The sequence below is a fragment of the Prinia subflava genome, chromosome 20 (genome assembly GCF_021018805.1).
Source record: "Prinia subflava isolate CZ2003 ecotype Zambia chromosome 20, Cam_Psub_1.2, whole genome shotgun sequence".
NCBI classification, from domain to species: Eukaryota; Metazoa; Chordata; class Aves; order Passeriformes; family Cisticolidae; genus Prinia; species Prinia subflava.
In genome coordinates, this window is record NC_086266.1 from 2,916,255 (window position 1) to 2,937,350 (window position 21,096).

Below are 21,096 nucleotides of genomic sequence, written 5' to 3' on the forward strand. Positions count from 1 at the left end.
GAGGTGGTGGAGTCACCATCCCTGGATGTGTTTAAGGAAAGACTGGATGTGACACTCATGGTTTAGTTGATGTTAGGGTTGGGTTGGACTCGATGATCCTGGAGGTCTCTCCCAACCTAATGACTCTGGAATTTCCCACCTCCTTCATCAGGCTCAGCAGCAAACTGGAGAAGAGAGCTTGAGGCAGGGCAGGGACATCCCAGCCTCCTCCTTTCTCTTTCAAACCTACCTACATCCCTTGATAATCTCCTTACCCAAAGTACATTTGTAATCAGTGTGCAAAGGAACATAAAAAGGCAATGAGGGAAGTGGGAACTTGTAGCGAGGGCCTGTGTAGTGCTCCAAAGGCTGCCACCAGCTGCCACCAGCTGCCACCAGCTGCCACCAGCTGCCCCAGTGTCCCTTTTCATGAAGGAGGAGAGGTGACACTGGCCATGGTGGGTCAGGTGAGACAGGCTGAGGCCAAAGTTAACTGAACTGCACCCCTTGTGAGACTGCACTGAAACCTTTTCTGCTGAGAACACTCCGTTTTATCCAAAGAAAAGCTTATTTTTCCCCCAAAACAAGAATAATGAAATCACAGTTTTCTATCCAGAAAATGTTAATGGAAAATTTGTGCCCAGCTATGAATACAGATTGGAGATATTTGGATTTCTGAGGAAAGGAAGGTCAAGTCATTTTCACAGTGTGAAAAATGAAGCTAACAGAGTTCATATTTCTCTGTGAAGCAATGATTGATTTTTCTTTCTGTGCCTCATTCATACAGCACTAAACATGTATAGAGAACAAACTTACACCTTAGATAAAGCACACAGATTACATTAATACATTGAAAATTAAGTTAATATTAGCATCTGTTTGAAGGTAGGCACAAGAACATTTAGCTCAACTCCATGAGAACAGGCAAGAGTTGGCATAAATCTTACATATCCTAAAGCTGCTATATCACAAAAAAATCACCATTGAGATGTGCATACATAAAGTAGTAACCCATCATATTCTGCCTTTGTGGCTAAATTTCCTCTCTGGAAGTACATAAGGATTTTAGTTACTGAAAGCATGTTGTTTCTCAATTTCAAGTGTGTATGTATAGGCAATCTTTATTTTCCTACCATCTTAATTGTAATTATCAACTCCACACTGCCTGAGCAATCCATTTAACTGTGCAGAACTATTCTTGTTTGAGTCATTTTATGAAACAAAATTCATTTAAAACAATAATCACTTCTAGAAACATATTGATAATGTATTCTTTTTTTCTTGTTTTGACGTTTGTGACCAATGCTTTGTTTTGCAGGATTTCAAGCAGCTAGCTAAGGAACAAATCTTTATGTCGTACTTACCAACTGATTTGGATTTCTGGAAAAAATCATAGGGAGTATTTGAAGAGTAGTCCATGTGTTGCAATCCTTCCCTTTAACCAAATTTAGAGCTTTAGCATGGCTCTCACCATCTCCTAGCCTGGCACACAGAAATAATCCCTGTAGTAGCTCCAACCAATTGCATGACCATGTCTTCTATGTGAGTGGAACTAAGGGTCACACACAGCATAAAACAAAACTACCAAACTAACTTTGAAACACAAACACAGCCAGAAAATTGAAGTGCAAAAGTATGGTAAACAGGCTTTTCACATCAAGTTTCCTTTCTTTCTGCCATGTTCAAAAGGCAGAAGCACTTTACAGCAGTGATGTCTATACATAAGCTGCTGAAGTACTGTCTTGTCTTCAGTGATTTTTATGATGATATTCTCTAATGCACTTTACAGAAACTTAACACTAGGCAAAGCTTCCTTTTTATGAAGGAAACAAAAAGAATAATATATGGCACATAGCATTAGCACAGAGGTGGAATATCAGAGAACAAAAGCTGATCTTGTTTCCTTTCTCTTTTTCCCCTTTCTTCTTTTATCCTGATAAGATCACTCTGTTATGTTTATCCCTCTCAACCTCAATTTTCTGGTCACCCTATGTTAAGAAAATAAGACTTTCCTGTCTTCTACTAACATTAGAACATGGTATCTCTAACAAATATATTCAGAGCAGATCCTGTAGCTGTTCAGGATTAACCATGAGGGACCAACATAATTCAAGCAACAGCTTGGGTATTTGTCTAGGTGTTTAATAACAAACAAAGGAATTTGATGATAAATACAAAGCACTAAAAAGTGAAAATACTATCCACATATATAAATTAGTCCATATGTACAGTGAAGAGGGCAGACAAAACTGAAACTCATAAGAAGAGACTTTCCCCCAAGAGGAGGTCAATAAATAGTTATTGTTTCTTTTCTAGTAAAAAAAAATTAATGAATTATGTCAAATTAATTGCAGGATCCTTATGTTTGCACAAATACATTCCCAGTGAAGGTACCTGCTGGTTTTGTTCACAGATTTGAACAATTTCGTGGTGTTTTTGTAGTATATTTCAGGTGCATTGTGGAGGCGAGGGGAGGCAATAGACTCCAGTGAGTTGTGAGACAAACAAAATTGTCAACTTTCCATGGGCAGACACAGCCAGGCCTCCAAGTACTTCAGCCATTCATGGATAGATCCCATAGACCTGCTGCAGCCTAGTTTGCTGTGATGTGACAAATTTATGGTATAAAATACACCTTCAGGCCCTCTGCCCCCATATCCACTGACAAACTCAAACGCTGCATGACCGTCAGTGAGTGTGGGTGTTCATACCCTCCCAATTTCTTACAGGAAACAAAAGCCAGCTGTGACTTAAGAAGGTGTTCAGGCCCACTTAGAAGACAAGAGCAGAGAACTCCCCATTTGTGCTCCTTCTGAGCCCTGGAGGACCTGGTGCAAGTGGTACTCAACACAGAAATAGGATTAGAGCATCTGAGATGTTCCATCAAAGGCCTTCGAGAGGTCTTGGGAAGGTTCTGCTGACAACAGTGCAAGACCATTGCAGCAATCTCTTTTCATTCAAGAGATGAATGTCTGGCATATTTATTTCATAAAGTGAGAACCAGTATCCCAAACAAATAGCTCGAATGAGTATTATTCAGTCTTTTTCCTGGCAACCAGCTTAAACGAGCGTGTCTTGCTTTTCTGGGAAACCTGCCAGGTGAGCTTTGAAAGGATTGTGGTGCTGACGGCAGAGTCTGGAGGGCTCGTTCCATGTGCTAACCAGAGCTCTGCTAAAATAATCAGGAGGAGGAGGCAAGGCCTTCATCCTGCACAAGAGGAGAGGGCTGGAGCACAATGGCATTGCCGTGGGGAAAGCAAGGAGGCTGTTAAGCTCACTGGGGCATGGACTGTCTTTTACCATGTGTTTGCACAGCTCTAGCACTGAGGCACCCCAGAGTAAAGTCTTTAAAAGTGGTTCAATGACTTATGCTTTTAAAGTCTATTTCCAAAAGCGAGCAGTATAACTTCCATTTACTCCCCTCGTTGGGCCTGGGGTGCAATTCCACTCCCACTTGCCTTTTTTTTTTCCTCATTCCTGATGAAAAAATTACTTCTTAGTCATTTACCTGGTTCACTTGTGACTCTGCTGCTTACAGTGACTGTGCATCATGAAATAATCTCCACAGCTAGAAGAGGAGGATGGCACCAAATGATGTTTTATTGTTTTGTGATGTCACCACATTTACTGAAAATTAAATTTTGAGGGAAAAAAGTGAATAACCAAACAGAATTCTTAAATCAGAATTAATCCAAGCTTCATAATGAAGAGCTGCCAAGCGAAAAATTTGCTACCGTGACTTACATATTGAACTGATTTAAATGACCTAATTTAGGAAAATGCATTTTAGAATGTCATTCTGTCAGTGTGGAAAACTTGTGCTGTAAGAGTCAGTAATCATCATCCTTCTGATAGTATTAATGTGAATTTTCCTATTATATAGTATAGATTATTAGCTATTTCATCCCTAAGGAAAACACTGATATTGACAAAGGGAGAATTTCACTTTGAGAGGAAAAGCCACACTTGGCAAGGAGTTTAAAAGCAGAATAGTATTTATGTAAATATAATGAGAAGATTAGAGCTGATCTCCTTGAGGTTATTCTTCCATCAAATGATGGAAACATTAGAAATGTATCTGAACTATGCTAAAATAGCAAAATATTGAAAGGAAGAAGAGGAATTGACCTAAGTGATCACAGACCCTCACACTGCTTGTTCACTCTGTTTGAATTTTAAAAACCTAGAAATAACAATTGAGGCCAATGATGTATTTCTCTAACGCAACTGAAACATGGTATTGATAACTACACCATCTTTATGTGTTTTTAAAAGGGAAAAGAAGAATATTTCACCCAGTTACAAGAGCAAGTCACCAAGGCAATGGTCATGCTTGCAGATTAGTTTTAGGCTCCTGGTAGACATAAAAAAAAACCAAAAAAAAAACAGGCAAGAGAAGAACTGCCAAGTACCAGCATAAGGGTATTAAAAATAGAGAACAATGTCTATCACCCCAATTGCAACCTTAAAATTGCATAACAGATCATTGTTGGGAGGCAAAAAAGTCAACCACAGACCAATGTAATCAAGAGACTGATTATTTGACTGAGGAAAAAATTAGTACACTATGCATAGAGAGGTTTCTTTTTGGATTAAAGTGACAAATGCTTCCTGATCTTTCTAAGACCTGCACACATTTGCTGATGGTTCATTCAAAAGCCCTTACAAGAGCAGAGATTTTCTTAAGTAGGTGCTTGAAACCGCATTGGCATTTTTAGAGGAAAATCAAAACAGTTCCTTTGGTCCTGCTTTGTGAATGTAGTTTCAAGAATGTAGTTTCAAGCATAAAAGTTTTAAAAATTAGGGCAGGAGCCTTTGGGAAGGCTGTACACAGAAAAGACACAATACAGTAAGCAGATGCAAGTAACTAAACAAATTAAAGCATGCTTGGGTCAGGACAGCTGCTGTAGTTTTCTGCATGTTATTTAAAAAATATTTATTTTAGATATTTTTCCTGATAAAACTACTTTATACCTTCCATGTTTCCTATTAGTAGCAAAGGCACAAACTCCTGAGTGCTACTGCCACTGTGCAAGAAGAGTCCTTTTAGAGGTCAGTTCAGGTCTTCAGTTTCTGAAATCCAGTTTTATCACGTACATTTCCTGACAACTGGGTTCCATTTTCCTCTGTCACAATATAGAATTACTCGAATGTATTTTAAAATTAGTTATGCTAACCTGTACTTCAAGAGCAGTCACAGTGTTAAATGATAGATACCCATTAGAAGGAACAAGTTGGAGTCATTGAATCCTTTATACAACATTTCTGTAAAAATTTAAACATCATTTTGAGAAGCAGAAAACGTACCAGGGCAGTGATATCTGTCATTACTCATTTTTCATACACTCGACATGATTATTCATTACTCAGAAGTGACATAGTTAAATGCTAACTCTTGCTAAAATATTGATCATAATATGTGGGGGCATATAATTTATCTGAATCAAGTGAAATATGTTTTCCTCAGCAAGATGATGAAAGCTTGTCTCATTACAGCATCATTTCTACTGAAGTTTCCACCATTAGTTAGTTTAATGACTCTGTGAACGTTTTAATTGAGAAGATCCCTGTGTAAGTTGCTCATTCAAGACACATGGATGGGTTTAGATTTGAGAATGAGGGAAATGTGCAGTGAGCTGTGCTCAGCCTGGGAGTGCAGGCAGGAGGAAGAGGTAAAACAAAGTACCCAGATCAGGAGGGGCAGGAGAATTTGGAGGAAAATTTTTGGAGGAATTTTTGGAGGAAAAGGCAAGGTTCTGCAAGCCAGGAGATGTTAAAGGATGTAATTTGCGAGTGAGAATACTCAGGCTGGCAACGTGGTGTACAAATATGTGTTTGCTTAAATCGTTCTCACCCCCTGAATAAAAAAATTGCACCGAGGCCAGTGGAAAACTACACTGCTCTTTGAAAGTCAAACCTGATAAGAAAAGGTAAACGTGGCTGTGACCAGCCCTGGTTTCACTCTGAATATTTATTTCATAAAGGAGAACAAATTAACCCACACTCCCCTGCCTGCACATGATTCACATATATTCAAAGGAAAAAGAGGGAACTATTTAATATCAGCTGCTGAGCAGATCTGTTCCAGTGGTGCTCTGCTGTCCTCTGTGGGGATGTGAGCTGGGTCTTTAGACTTCCACAAGGTCTGGTATTGCTGTCAGGAGTGTCACACCAAAGTGCTGACACCCAAATAATTGTGGCTGTCTTGTCATTGTGACTGATAAATTAAGGAAGGTGTTACTGCTGTGGATGATGTTCCTTCCGTGTAAGTGGAAGCGGGGTCATTCCCACCTGTACATGCACTCCTCTGAAAATAGAGTAATATAGCAGGAAAATGGATATGAGTAATGTCCTTATCTAATCAGAAAAATAGCCTGGGGATGGTGAAAGATTTTTATTTCTAACTCCTAGCTACTGAAACAAAAGCTGAGAAGAGCTTGAGTGATTTGCCTGAAATCACGAAGTCCTACATATTTCAGTCTGACTGTCAGATCAAGCAATAGGGCAAGAAGAAAAAGCCTCCAGTTGTGCCAGGAGAGGTTTTGGATTGGGTATTGGGAAAGATTTCTTCACTGAAAGGGCTGTCAAGCATTGAACAGGCTGCCCAGGGAGGTGCTGGAGTCACTGGAGGTATTTACAAGATGTGTAGATCTGGGCCTTGGGGACCTGGTTTAGTGATGGGCTTGGCAGTGTTTGGGTAACATTTGGACTCGGTGATCCTAAAGGTCTTTTCCAACCTAAACAAATCCATGATTCAGCTGCATGGAAGCATTGCTACCACACTGCATCTTGCATTTATGAATAGAAAGGGCAGGGAAAGCACAGCAGTTTAAAAATGTCATTTCTATTAGGAAAAAATGGAGGAGGATGAGTCTCTGAGTATTTCTCAGAATGCTGTTTTATTGAATGCATCCAAACATGGAAATCCCAAGCCTAGAAAAGATGAAAAAAAATTAAACCTAATAGGATCCATTCTACACAATCACACATTCTACATAAAGAAAATGAAGTGTTTGACAAAACCACTTCATAAGCAAGATGATTTACATTATTTTCACTTTGTTTCTGATTATTTGATATATAATATACAGCCCTGCATTAATTTCTTACTTGTTCTATAGAACCTCTGCTGAACTTCTCAATGAAATCATGCACATGCAGGATCAAAACAGAGAGATGGGAAGTAGAATGTGCTCCATTATGGCAAGTACAGCTCATATCCTCCTCCACAACACAATTTATTAGTATCTAATAGAATTGTAATGTTTCTCATTCTACATTTTTACAGCTGCATCAAAATATTAAAGTGTGAATTGCAATTAAACTCACACAGTGCTCTTAGCATAATTTCCCTTGTATTAATACTTAGCAAACCAAGTTATTGGCGTAATATTACTCTTGATACTGGTTGTCATAAAGGGATAAAGCCTCCAAATAGTATTAAAGTATATTTTGCTGGAGAGAGAGCAGCAGAATAAAAAAACCATTATGCTACTGAAGTTGTTAATTTCTATGGAAGGGGGTGGGGAGAGAAAGGCTTTTGACTCCTTAAATTATAGTTTGCTGGTTAGTACATCAACTCACTTTAATCTCACTAAACAGGTAATTTACTTGCTTTCTGAAAGCACCCATGTGCAAGGAAATGCTAGTGCACTCCAGGGATGATTCTAAAATTGATTGCTTGGCTCTAGTCACCAATAATGGTATGAAATCTGAAAGCTCCATTTTAAATGTACCTGAAATATTTAAAGATTTTAGAGGGGTAATAATAGAGAGGCAATATTTGTTTCCTGTAACTTCAATTTATGCACGTGTGGTCAGCTCGACTAAAGAATTTTGAATCAAAAGGGCTGAATTACCAGCAAATTTCAATAGTTACATTGACTTGGGATAGAACAGTTGCAGGTGTGATAGCCCTGCTTATGTTATCCCTTAGGAAATTTAGGAGTTATTTTGTATTTCCCAGCTGCTCCTTAGATTTGCAGTTGGCTGTAGCTTTTTGTGGTTTCTAGTTTGGAATTGAACTCTGCAAAAATGTGCTCGTGGGAGAAATGGAGAGCTTTAGTATTTTCTTATGGAGGGAAAAAAGTGGCTGAATTAAATGCCATTAAGTAGACATGACTTTGATAAGACTGTCTGGGCTGGATAGTTCTATAAAAGCATCTGGAAGTAGAACTTAAATGTCAAGAATTACCTTTTTCCTGCTTCATTTAGGAACACACCGGGTACAACAAACTTTTTCCTATTCTGAGTGCTGACCCACACTGTAACCAGAAGAGGAGCTGCAGGATGGGCCAAAATGTTTGATCAGGCTGTGCCTGCTTACCAAGGGCTGCAACCAAAAACCCAGCCAGGCTGTGCAGCCTCCCCTGTAAATCATGTCATGAAAACAAAAGACTATTTTATTAAGTTAACAATAAAATCCCAGTCTCTGGGTGATGCTGAAGGAGGTTTTGAAAGATTATCTTGACTTATTTCGGATAGGTTTGTGGTTTTGCAAACATCCAGTATGTGTTATTGATAAAGGACTCGGTTGTTTCTTTCCAGCTTGCAAAGCTGTTTCTGTCAGTGGAGATTTCTCTCCCTTGCAGAGAGAAGTGCCTTTGTACCATGATTAAACACCACTGGGAAGGAGAGGTGAATCTGAACAGACCCCCAGATTCAGGTCCATGCACTTTCACACATCATGGAACAAAATACAAATAAAACAAACCTTCCCAAACTGCTGCAAGCTCCAGTCCTACCTTCCATTGATGTTAGATTGTTTTTAACAGGTTTGGCTCCTGTCTGTGACAGTTACTGATGATAGATCCTGTGATCTGGGGAGGCTGAGTATGAGGAGTCTGTATCACAGCCCACAGAATCAACACCCTGGTGTCTGGGATTTGCTGTGTCATTCATGAGCTGCCAAGATAACTGCATCATTGCAATGTGTCACACATCTCATATTTTGCCTCGCCTTTTCTTCTCCCTCCTTTATTTTTTATCTCCCAGAAATGTGATCTCTCCTGCTTAAGCCACCAGCTACCAGAACAGACCACAGTGCTTGAATATGATGAAAAAGCCATTAATTGCCACCAGGCTGCCCTCCCAACAGAGGCTGCCTCCCTCCTCACTCACCATGGAGAGGCTAATCTCCAAACTCTCACAATTATCACTTCTGAGCTGCTGCAGTGGTGACATCATTTTGCTCATGAGGCTAAAAATGGTGAGCTAAAGACTACAGGAGTAGTATGGTGACAGTCTATTTTTTTAAAAATGGTTAAATCTTCAATGGTCTAACCCTAAAGTTTATATAAATTCAGTAGAAATTTCAAACGTGGTCCCTAATATCTTCAGCACATCTTGGAAGGACTTTGAGCACCCAGGGCTGTGGCTAAGTTTACCCATCTAAGTTTGGCTGAAACTAAAATCCTCCATTCCTTCTCCTCTGTTCCTCATGGCATGTTTCCTAACAGTATAATTTACAGAAAAAATTATCCAAATATCATTAAGAAATGTCAGTACTCTTAGCCAAGCTCCTTTCAGACATATAAGCACTGTGTGGCAGGCATAATAGTCATGATTAGGAGTGTCCTTTAAATCACAGGAAAGGGAGGCAGAGTAAGTGAATGTACCCTGTTCCATCTCTGAACTGGCTCTTTGCACGACTGTGAACAAATACATGACCAGTAAAAGCCTGAAAATAACTCAATTCTTCCATGCCTGTAAAGATATTCATCCTTCTGCACTACCCAGCAGTAACACCATCATTTTCTCCCTGTACATCAGGAACCATGGGCAAACCTGTCCAGAATCTGCTCAGGCTTTGGGAAACAGTGTTTAATAACAAGTCTGAGAGAAACAGAAAATACTGTATGCTAAGATGATCAAGCACATCTCTGTGTGCAGCACTTGGTTTGTGTTGACTGCTTCACATTTTGAAGAAAAAACCCATGAGACAAGAGACAGGGCTGAGCCCTCAGAGCATTATTCCAGGGAGTTATTCCTGGCTCACTTCCTAGAGGATACTCCCAGGGTGGATATTTCTATTCTAGGACACAAATACCTCATTTTGGATTCCTTTAGTCCTTTTAGAAACAATAGCTCACCTGTTATATTTGGCAGACTGTGCCAAACCCTCTTCCCTGTGTAGACACCCTCTTTATTGTAAGGAGCATATTCTCAGGTCCAGGTAAAACATTATGTGACCAATCTAGACATGAATTAAAGGAAAATATGTGCATGAAGCATTTAATATATATAACACCTGTCTGGAATGCTGTGAAGTTCTAGATCTTAACTGTAGCTCCAGCCTAGGAGCAGTGGATGGAGAGATGCAGAAGCTTCATTTCACTTGTGGCAGCATTGCCATGAGCACGCCTGTGTCCCTGTCAGTCACAAAAGAGATCCCCCAGGAGATTTTTGGACAAGAAAACTCCTGATCCTCAGAAATTCTAAAGGAGTGGTGTCACTCCTGTCAAAGGGTTCTCTGTGAGCCTGTTCCTTTCTCAAAACAAGCCCTTGAAATCCTAAATCCACCTATGTCTAGGCTGCCAGATTTGAAGCAGATTCTGGATTGTTTTACCTCCTAAGTTTGGACATAGCAAACAAACAAACAAAAAGCCCCAAACCAACCCAAACCCACAAAGTAATACACATGGGAGATGTGAGCTTTTCTTAAAGCTGAAATGATTCTTTCATAAAACAAAATATTTCTGTTTGCCTGCTCTTGCTGTGGATGTAATCAGTGCCAAAAAGTACACTGGCTTTCCTAGCCTCATTTGCCCAGCTCGGTCATAAAATGGCAAAGAAGCCCAAACCTGGATGCCAGCTAAAACTGTGGCAAAGCCACGGGTGAAGACCAGATTGTGCTGCCCTCCTGTTGCAAAGAGTGAATAAAGGCACTGAAAAAGGATTGGACTTATGGACAAAGTGACAGTATTTCTGAAATAAAGGATGGAATATTTTTGTTGTGACTTTTTTAGGGCTGTAAAGACGAAATGCTCATTTCCCTCGGTGTGCTGGCAGTGTTATTGCCACACTTGCATATCTTCCAGTGCAGGTTCATTTCCAGACACTCCATGTCCTGGAGACCTTTATCAAATGTCACCAAACTCACGTTAGCATCCACTCTGAGCAAAGGAACAGATTTAAATGTCTCTGCTGGCCCAACTTTTTCTCTTTTCTGTTCGGCAGACACGTCGCTTGTTCTGCTGGACTGTTTATTCCTGGCAAGCGTGGAACAAATTCTGCTCAGCCTTGGAAAACAAGCAGCTTGTAGTTATTAAGACAGAAAGAGAAGCAAAAGAAGAAAAGCGGGTCACTGAGATGTCAGGAAAAAAAAAAAAGAAATTACTTGGATATCATGAAAGAAGAAAAAAAAAAGCCAAGATTGTCCCAAGTTTTGTTATAGAAGAGACAAGCAGGAAGGATCTTCAAAAAAAGGTGAGGATTACATTACAGTGCTAATACTGCAACTTCTCCTATCTGCCAAAGGGATGGCAAATCCAATAGCTCATGACCAGAAATAAAGAGCAACTGTAGCTGGGCAAAAGAAAATTGCTATCTTTAAATTTATAATCTTTAAATGTGTAATCTCTTATGCTGGTGCCTCCCAGCAAAGAGCAGAAGCTGGACTGGTGGGTTTCCAATGTAAACTTATGGCATCCTGCTTAATTCCACTTTTATTTAATGCCTCTGTCCTTTATGTGGCATTAACTTTAATGTAATATTGAAGGCTTTGGTTGTTGTTTTTTTTTAATAGCGTCATAAGTGTAAATGTAATAGTTATATAACAATAACAATAAATCAAGAATGTACTAGAGTCACTGCAATAACTAATAATAACATTAAGACACAGTTTATGATGTATCTAAAGTTCAGTACCTTAGAGAGTTAATTAAGCCCTAAGTTAATTGGCAATGATCTTATTTCTAGACAGGAAATGTAGCCAATTAGCTTGTTTATGCTTAAACAAGTAACTGAGGTCATAACAAGACTTTTTGGGGTGTTATTGATTGATTTGTAATTTGTTAATTAATTTTGATTGACTTTACAAGTATCCTGCTTAATTCTTTGCTTCCAGGGAGATGAAGCTGCTGACATGGCTGGTGGCAGTGTAAAGTCACAGTCACCATTTCCACTGAACAAAATGTGTGGTTTTCATAACTCCACTTGTAAAGAATAAGCTTTTGTGACAAAGTGCAAATCAACTTATTGCTTTTATAACCATCATAGAGAACACAGTAACATCAGAGTTGATATTAATGGTTAAATTGTATTTAACCATTCTGACAAGCACTGCTTTGTCACTTCATATGTTTCTATTGTTAATTGCACAACATCACCACCTTTTTGCTTTAAGAAATTATTACATTGAAATATAATTAATGAATAAATGTATGAAACCCAAACCCTGGTAATGTTAAATATATTAAAACCAAACCCAGGTGATGTTTTCCAGATTAGAATTGTAGGGAAGAAAACCAATCTTTGGCAAGGTGACCTTTTTTCATCACAGCAACAGTTTGAAGTTTTTTAATTGCAAGTGGCTTCTCCCCACATAGCCTTATCCAGAACCAATCCATCAGTTATTGCACAGATTAAAAAGAAACTAAGCACAGTGTTAAAATTCAACTCATGGGAAAGAAGGAGCCCAGAAGGACCTTTAGCTCATGGCATCTCCAGTGAAGAAATTCTTTAGCTGCACAGTCACATAATGTGGGATAAAATTAACAATTCATTTACCTTGCCTGCTGCCATTGGAGACCAGAACAGAGGCACAGGGAGTGAAATGCCAGCAGTGGGTGATGGTGCATGGGTGTGCATCTACTGGGACAGGCAGAGTGGGGTGAACTGGGCAGCAGAGGGGTCAAATCAGTCCCAGGAGGACAAAGAGTCTGAGCTGAAAAAAGACTTTAATATCAGAACAGTCAGTTGAAATGCAAACACTTTATAAATGCCAAAAAATCCAGATATGACCATATTTGAATCACTACTGCCCAAGCAACAAGCAGCCAATGGTATGAAATTGAAACTGCTTTTCTGCTGAAGATACAGAGCAGTTCCACAGTGATAAAAGTACTTTCCCTCTTGAAGTTCAGTCCCTTTTTTCCTCATAAAAAATCCCATAGTTCAGGAATTAATTGACAAATCAGGATGGTCCTCCCCCGCCGTTTATTAATGGGCCTGTTCTCACTTAACAAAATATTGTGGCAATTTAGAAATTATTCTTTACATTGACACAGCACTCTTCTACTTAATTATGTTTCATTTCATTGCTGGAGTTTTCTGCTTCCTTCAAGTCCCACTTCAGTATCCCTTGAGTACCACTATTTCACTCCATTCTGATTTTGGGCCACACAAGTATTAGCAAAGCATTAATTTTCAGTTTTATCATATATTCAGTGTTGAACACAACCAATCACTCCACCCTGACCCCCTTTGTAGGTGGATCAGTGCTTCTCCAGCATGACCAGTTTCTCCAGTAGTGGAAAGTAGTTTTCCTTTGGATAAACACTTCCCTTGTAAGGATGACATGGGCTGATTTCCCACTCTTGTCTCCTCTTGCAGAGCCAGCAGCAACTTCCCAGATCAAACTGCTGCCAAAACTTGCATTTTGGATTTTGGAGACAGCCACCCCAGCACTGAGGGAGGACATTTATTCACACATGCTGAGATTTAGTCCAGAGCTTCATCTGTGTTGGATTTATTTCCTAAGAATCATAGGACCCGTTCTAGTTTGAAACTTGCCTTTACTGCCACTCTCTTATCCAGAATGCAAGTCCATCCACTGATGAAAATAAATCAAGGTATGATGTCCCCAGTATTTCTGTGGGAGGGTTCAGGAATAAATGAGCATTTTATAAGGGAAAACTTACAGTTTTTTATCATAGTGCTTTTTTTTTTTGTCATAGTGCTTTAGTTTGTCCCCTCGCAGTGCACCTTGTGCTGACCCCTGCCTTCAGGAACACAGAAATTTGAATATCCTTAAAATGGTGTATGAGGAGCAAAAGCAACTTGAATTAACCCTCATCCAAAAGCACGTGGAGCCAAACCCACCCCCATTCCAGCAGTGAAACCCCAGCCCCACGGGGCTGTGCTGCCACCGTGCTTTGTCACAGCCAATAAAGCTTAATGAGCCCTGATGAGACACCTCACACAGCTCATCCCCTGGATCTGGGCTCCTGGGCCACCCTGGCCTCCTCTGCTCTGATGCAAGCACGTCTGAGGTCGGGCTTTACCCCCGTGAATAAACTCGTGAAGGATTTCTCTCCACTCATTCCACTTAAAGACCTATTTCAGTCTGCCTAAAGAGAGTTAAATGTGTTGCATGTTGAACTTTTGTATCAATATATATGGCAATAAAATCTTGATAACCACTTGTTATCTGTGTTCTAGGTCTTAGACAGCGTGAGGACATTACTGTTATTTCTTTTTAAAGTGTATTTTATTTTTATAACTATACTTGACTGAGTTATTTTGGTTTTTAAACCATGGGAGTTTTATATGATTATATTTTATAGCCTAGAAAAAAGAATTCTTCTGGGCAGCTTTGCTCTCCATGCCAGGCCAGGACTAACACTGTTCTCTTTGGGACAGCCCATGCAAAACAAGACAATACAATAATAGAAACTCTTACTTTGATGATCCTGCCCTGAATTTGATGTTCTACTTCAAAATGTATCTAAGTTATGAAACTTTTATGCCAACAATTTTTCTCTTTTCCTGCTATATGCTCATTTGAGACAAGACTGCCCTGTAGCATTTCTGCAAACCTCTCTCTTCTTGCTTAGTCAACGTATACTCAATTAAAAATATATTAATAGCCACAATCCTCAAATACACTCATTTACATAAAAAAGGGGCCAAATGGTACCTAATCTTATGTACCACCTTTTTGAGCAGATATCAAATGCTTGGAGAGCACCGTAAAAATTTGGTTATTTCCTAAACAGTCGTGCCTGCACTGCTGCTGTTTCTAGTACGTGTGAGTTTGCTTCCATTTTTCTTAATTACAAGTGGGACTTCAAATAAAACAAATTAAATTCTGATGAGGTATGCAACTCTTAACAAAACTAATACCCTGCTCACAAATGCCATGCAATTTATGAGTAGTGTCCTCTGGGTAACAACCAAGTCAAAATGCAGAGCTACAGACACATGAGAATTAAAGCAGATTGGCCTAAATTTGATTCTGGTTTTATTTTGTTTGTTTGTTGTTTGTTTGTTTGGGTTTTTCGTGTGTGGGGGTTTTTTGTTGCTTTTTTTTTTTCCTTTTCAATTCTGTATGGTTTTAATAACTGTGACTAATCATGGGCCTTTGTATAAACGTGGGGAGAAAAGGCAGGATTATCAGGGTCATCTTACTTCATGAACAGAAAAATATATATCACTGAAATATATATATATAAACTTCATCAAATACAATCTGTTCCCAGAAATCATAATTTTACGAAGTGCTGCAGCAATCTCATTTTATCAGCCATTTCCTTGTGTTTCTGGTGATGGGTGTACGAGCAGCACATGATCATTCTGCCAGAAATAAGTGTTACCCCTTCCTCCAGCCCTGTCTTAGCCAATTCTCTCCCTCCCCTCTCTTGGTTATGGTTTGATATTTTAATTTCAGAAGTTTCTGGTTCATTGAAGATTTTTGGTTGGGTTTTTCTTTTGAGGGAGAGGGGGAGGAAAGTTCAGTTTATAAACCAATGATCCAACCCATTTCCCCTGTCCCGTTTTCAGTTGTTACAGTCGTGTTCAGCTGCCCTCTGCAAATTAATATTACCATTGCTGTGCTTCAATGCTTTGTATTCCAGCCCCTTTAAACCTCTTACTTGAGAACAGTGTTGTGCAATAACATATTGAATAAATGAGTAACCACTTCGTACTGCTCTTGTATTTATGAAAAGCCAGAGAAATTTCTTTTTTTTGACAGTGAATGAGAAATTAGATGTACTTTAAAGGCTTCTAAAGTGTATTTTCAGTTGCTACCAGACAAAATCAAAGAGACAAAATTACCTTTTCCTACTTAAATATTTCATTGATTTTTCTTAGAGCACCAAGCTCCCTCCTCTCTCTCCAAGGCATGCATGATGATTCCCTGGCTATACCATAAGGCAACTTTTATAGATCCAGACCTGATCAGGGTATTTATAAATAATGACCCACGGTAATATTGAATGCATTTTAATGCACATATTCTACCTGTATAATCTACTACCCAGGAACTTCATAGCAGGAGAACTGGATTTTATTCTCTGCCTGACAGCCCTGCCTGCTGGAGCTAAATCACCCCCATATTCTGGCTGTCCCTGCCTTCACACACCCCGTGCACATTAATTCTTGCAACCAGAAACAGAATTGAGACAGGCATGTGGGACTGTGCATGAAAGGGGGGCAACACTTATTGAAATTCATGCATTGCTCTGCTTGATTCCCCCAGCCACACGTGGGAACACTCAGGCAGCTGCATCAAGTCTCAGGGAGAAGGAGGAACTGGGGCAGAACTGTTCCACTGTGTGGTTTCACTGTTGGTCACAGCTTTTCAGACATGCAAGGCATCAACCAAGAACCTGGGTTGGGTTTCAGTGCCAAGACAGGATGAAATGCACCTAGAGCTGCTGTACCAATTGATGTGCAGTTAATCAGACCCCAGCTATTTTCTAAAAGTAAAATGCAAAGCCTTACAAGCTCTCATCACATAAAAGCAAAATAAGCTTGTGCATTCCTCCAAACTGAGATCAAACTGTGTTGCCCAGATGTGCCAACAACCTGCCCAGCATTTTAGTGACGGACTTCTTTGGTCTCTCCAACACAGAAACACCAAAACACAGCACTTTCAAAGAAAAAAAATTAAAAAATAAAAAGAGAAAGTTCCTACTGCAAAGAAAGACCACACACAATTCCATCAGCACCCATGTGCATGTGTGCTTTGGCTCTCACCACAGCCTTGCACAGCCCTGTGCTGGTGCTGCTGGTTATTTCAGCAGGAAACTCTGCACAGGGGCCATCCCCACACCAGAGCGGGTTTGGAAAGAAAGAGCCTTTGATTTCAACAGCCCATTTCTTAATTCTTAGCAACTGGTGTGCATCAGGAGCTCCATTCCAGTTGCTCCAGTGTAAAACCACTTTAGAGGGCAGATCCAAGGCTGGGCTTTCAACCTGCAGGAGCAGCTGGACCCCATCCAGGCTGGCCTGGTTGGATTTTTGCAGTTTGGAACTGAAATAAGGAGAGAGCTGCATTTCACACAGCTCCACTGCTCATCTCTGAACCTGACAGCACAGCCCTCAGGGAGGGTTACAAGTACACCTTTTTTTTTATTTTTTCTTGTTAGATTGAGTCTTGCAAGTGCAGATAACTTTTTAATATTTTAAAATACATTTTGAATTACAATTGCAATTAAGCAAGGAGATTTTTTTTTTCCCCATAATCACATAAAATGGTCCAAGCAATTTAGTGTTCTAATTTTTATATTCATAGAGCAAATATTAGACTGTCCAGTTACATTATTGAACAATAGATAACAACCCTAGGTCACGCCGTATGCTCTTTTTAAGACATATAATCACAAATATTAAAAAAAAATTCTTCTAAAATTACAGGGGTTTTAATACCATTTTTCTTCTGGTTTCAAATTGTAATTCTAACAGGAGAATAAAGCCATTTTTTTTCTCAATATTTTCAAACCACCGCTTTCAGGACACTGCAACCCTGAGCTGAAACAACTACATAAGTAATCACTTAATAATATTTTATATTTATGCTAGACCCCTATGAACCCCTAACTCCAAAACTTAGGTATGGTGTAAGATTATGCAAGAGTGTCATTGCTAATTGAAAAAAAAATGAAGCTAATTAAATATATATTTGTTGACCACAAGTTAGGAAAAACAGCATTCTGCCACTCCTATATCAGATCCCAGTTCATAAGCAGTCCTTACAAACCTCTACTTTGTGATAAATCATGTTTTTTGAGGATCCCCAAACCCCACATTTTCCATAAATGTTTTCTTGAGCACTCTGCATCAGTTCTGTGTTCGTACTTAACTGGCTCCTATACTCCACATTCTTCAGGAAAGCAGCTGCTTTTCTGTCTTTGGTGTTTTTTAAAAAAATGAAAATGAGACTTAACACTTTTAATTAGATGTTTAATTCATGCTTTTGTGATCTATTTCCTTCCAATCTGAATTTTGTCACACAACTATAACAGTCTTTCCTCTGCCAATTTTTTTTTTGTTAATGCTAACTCAATGTCTCAAAGAACGTGTATTTCACAATTTGATGAAGAATTTGAAAGTGAAAGTCTCATTTCTGAGGAAAGCAAGAACTCCTAGTAACTGGCACAAGCTGTGGCTGTAAAAATATGCAATGTTCAGAACAAAAAACCCTCCAAAACCAAGGGAACAGTTTAATCACATTCCATAGGGCATACAGTAAATACTAAGTTTAAGGGACTTGTTGCAAGAGCAAATTGAGCAGAACATGGGTGTTACTGATGAGATACAAGTATTTTACTACTTTTGTGGTTTCACTTTTAAAGAAGTCAGTGCAGAAATACTCCTCAAAACCCAAATGAAACGTGAATCAGCCGTTTGAAGAGGGAGGCAAAGAGGAGCTCAGTTTTCAGAAGGAGCTCCCTCTTCCCACCCCTCCTGGCAGTCAGCACGTTCACAGCATTGCTTCCCAAATCCTCCAGGAGAGCTGAGTGTCATCCAGCCAAGGGATGTTCCCATGAAGAGAGCAGCTCATTCCATGCCTTTTTCTCAGCTCTCAGTTATTGTTTCTCATCCCAGGGTGAGCAGGATTTGGCCTGTCCTCAGGCCAGTGTAATTATCATTTCTGGTAATTACCATGTTCTCTAGGCCAGCAGTCCTGGTTCTGCTGCACCTGGTGCTCAGGCCCAAAAGGAGCAGCCCTGCTCAGCCACTTGCTAACCTGGCAAACCTGCTCTCCCTCCTCTGTGCAGGCTTGGGTGAGCCTCTCCAATCTGCAGAGCTCAGCTGGGCTCCACTGCAAACCCCACGGCTTGCCAAGACACCAGCCCTGAGCTGCAGGCAGCTTCTAGTCCACAATGGAGACAGAATTTTGAGGACTTTCCTGGAATGCTTAAGGTTGTTTGAAACTGCTGGTTCTGCCTGGACACTACCACTCTCCTTCAGAAAAACTATTTCTGCGTAGATGCTCATATAAGCAGAATAAATTACCTTTGGAGAGGTTGGCTGAGAGTTTTCACATGCTTCTAAGTGACCTTAACATTTAAAATCCAGGTAGGCTAAGAAAAAAGTACAGTTCTGCCCACAAAATATGCAGTGTCCTAGAGCAGTCTGAGAGTCTGAAAACCCCATCAAAACAACTTTTTGATTCAAAAGTTGTGCTCAAACCCTGGCTCTCCAGAAGCTTTTTGACCAGCAAAATTTGGTGGCCATGCCTCTTCACCATTCCTCCTTTTGTACAGACCCTGTCACCTGTGCTTCAGCTGGCAGATCTTGAGCCTGCATTGTAAAAACTGAATTCTTATTCCTTGTGCTGCAGAACTGACAAACCAGGCAACAACTGCAGCAGGAACCCCCCTGTGTCTTAGACCAAAGCATGTGGCAGGACAGGGACATTGCTGCTGAGTATTACCCGGCCTTGGATGCTGGTAAATATTGCCAAAAAAACTCCCAAATGCTGTTTATCAGCGTGGATGCTCACAGAAGGTGTCATGATATTATCAGCATCACGAAGTGAAGGTAGGAGAAATGTGACAGTGCAGCCTGGACAGCCTGAGAACACACAGGTTCATACCTGGTGTGATCCTTTCCTCTCCCTGAAGAAAGGTAAGCGGGTGGGTCACTGTGTGAAAAAAAGTGGCCACGTTTGCTTTGCTTCAGGTAACACCTCAGGTCACAATTTGAATCACCCACAAAAATCTGTATCACAATCAAACCCCTTAAACAACCAGAATCTTCATCTCGCTCCAGGTAACTGTGCAAAGACCTGCTGCATCAATAATTTATTCACTCAGGTATTTGCTTCAGCCAAATTCTTGGCAAAAGCGAGGTCAGAACCTCAGCAGGCAGGGAGGGAGATGCTGCAGAGCTTCAGAGACACACAGGGACAGAGGTTGGCAATCAACCCCTCGCTGCAGCTGGTGGCTCTGGGCTTGTGAGGGCACATTGGGCACACTCACAAACATCTTGAAATTTGGCCTCCTCGTCTGGGTGGCTGAGTTCAGAAAACCACTCCAGACACCTCTCAAAGTGTTCTCTCAACTGGGAGCCTGGTTAAGTCACTTCAGGGGGAATTGAAATCAAAGATGGTTTTCTGCATCCAGCTGAAATGGGTTGTTTAGTGATTACAGAAATATAACCCTTCGAGAGGGCTCGGGGTTCTGTGGAGAGGTAGAGAGGCTGGGAGCAGCCTGCATGAAAGAGAGTAAATTGTTTTGTGGGGGGAAAGGCATTTTTCTCTCTTTTAGCACAGCTACTAATGAAACAGCAAGAGCAGCTCACAAGGAAAACATGCAAACATTAGACTGCTGTGAATTATGCAGTTTGGTAAGAGATAAAATAATAATCAGCTCATCATCAAGACCAAATCCCCCAAGCTGCTTGTGGGATCACGATGGGAGAGGTGTTGAGTCATCTCCTGTGCATTCCTCTGGGAACACAGCATTCCCAGCATAGCAGAGCAGCAGCCACAGCTTTAGGGTTGAAGCCCTGCCACTTCAATCCTAAATCCCAGAGATCCACAGCTTCTCCCACTGCTGCCTGCCAGCCACCCCTTCCTCCTTCATCTCCTCAGGAAGCATTTCCCTAACACTGTTCTCTTTGGGACAGCCCATGCAAGACAAGACAATACAATAGAAACTCTTACTTTGATGATCCTGCCCTGAATTTGATGTTCTGCTTCAAAATGTATCTAAGTTATGAAACTTTTATGCCAACAATTTTTCTCTTTTCCTGCTCTATGCTCATTTAGCATTTCTGCAAACCTCTCTCTTCTTGCCTAGTCAACACATACTCAATTAAAAATATATTAATAGCCACAATCCTCAAATACACTCATTTACATAAAAAGGGGGCTAAATGGCACCTAATCCTATGTACCACCTTTTTGAGCAGATATCAAATGCTTGGAGAGCACTGTGAAGG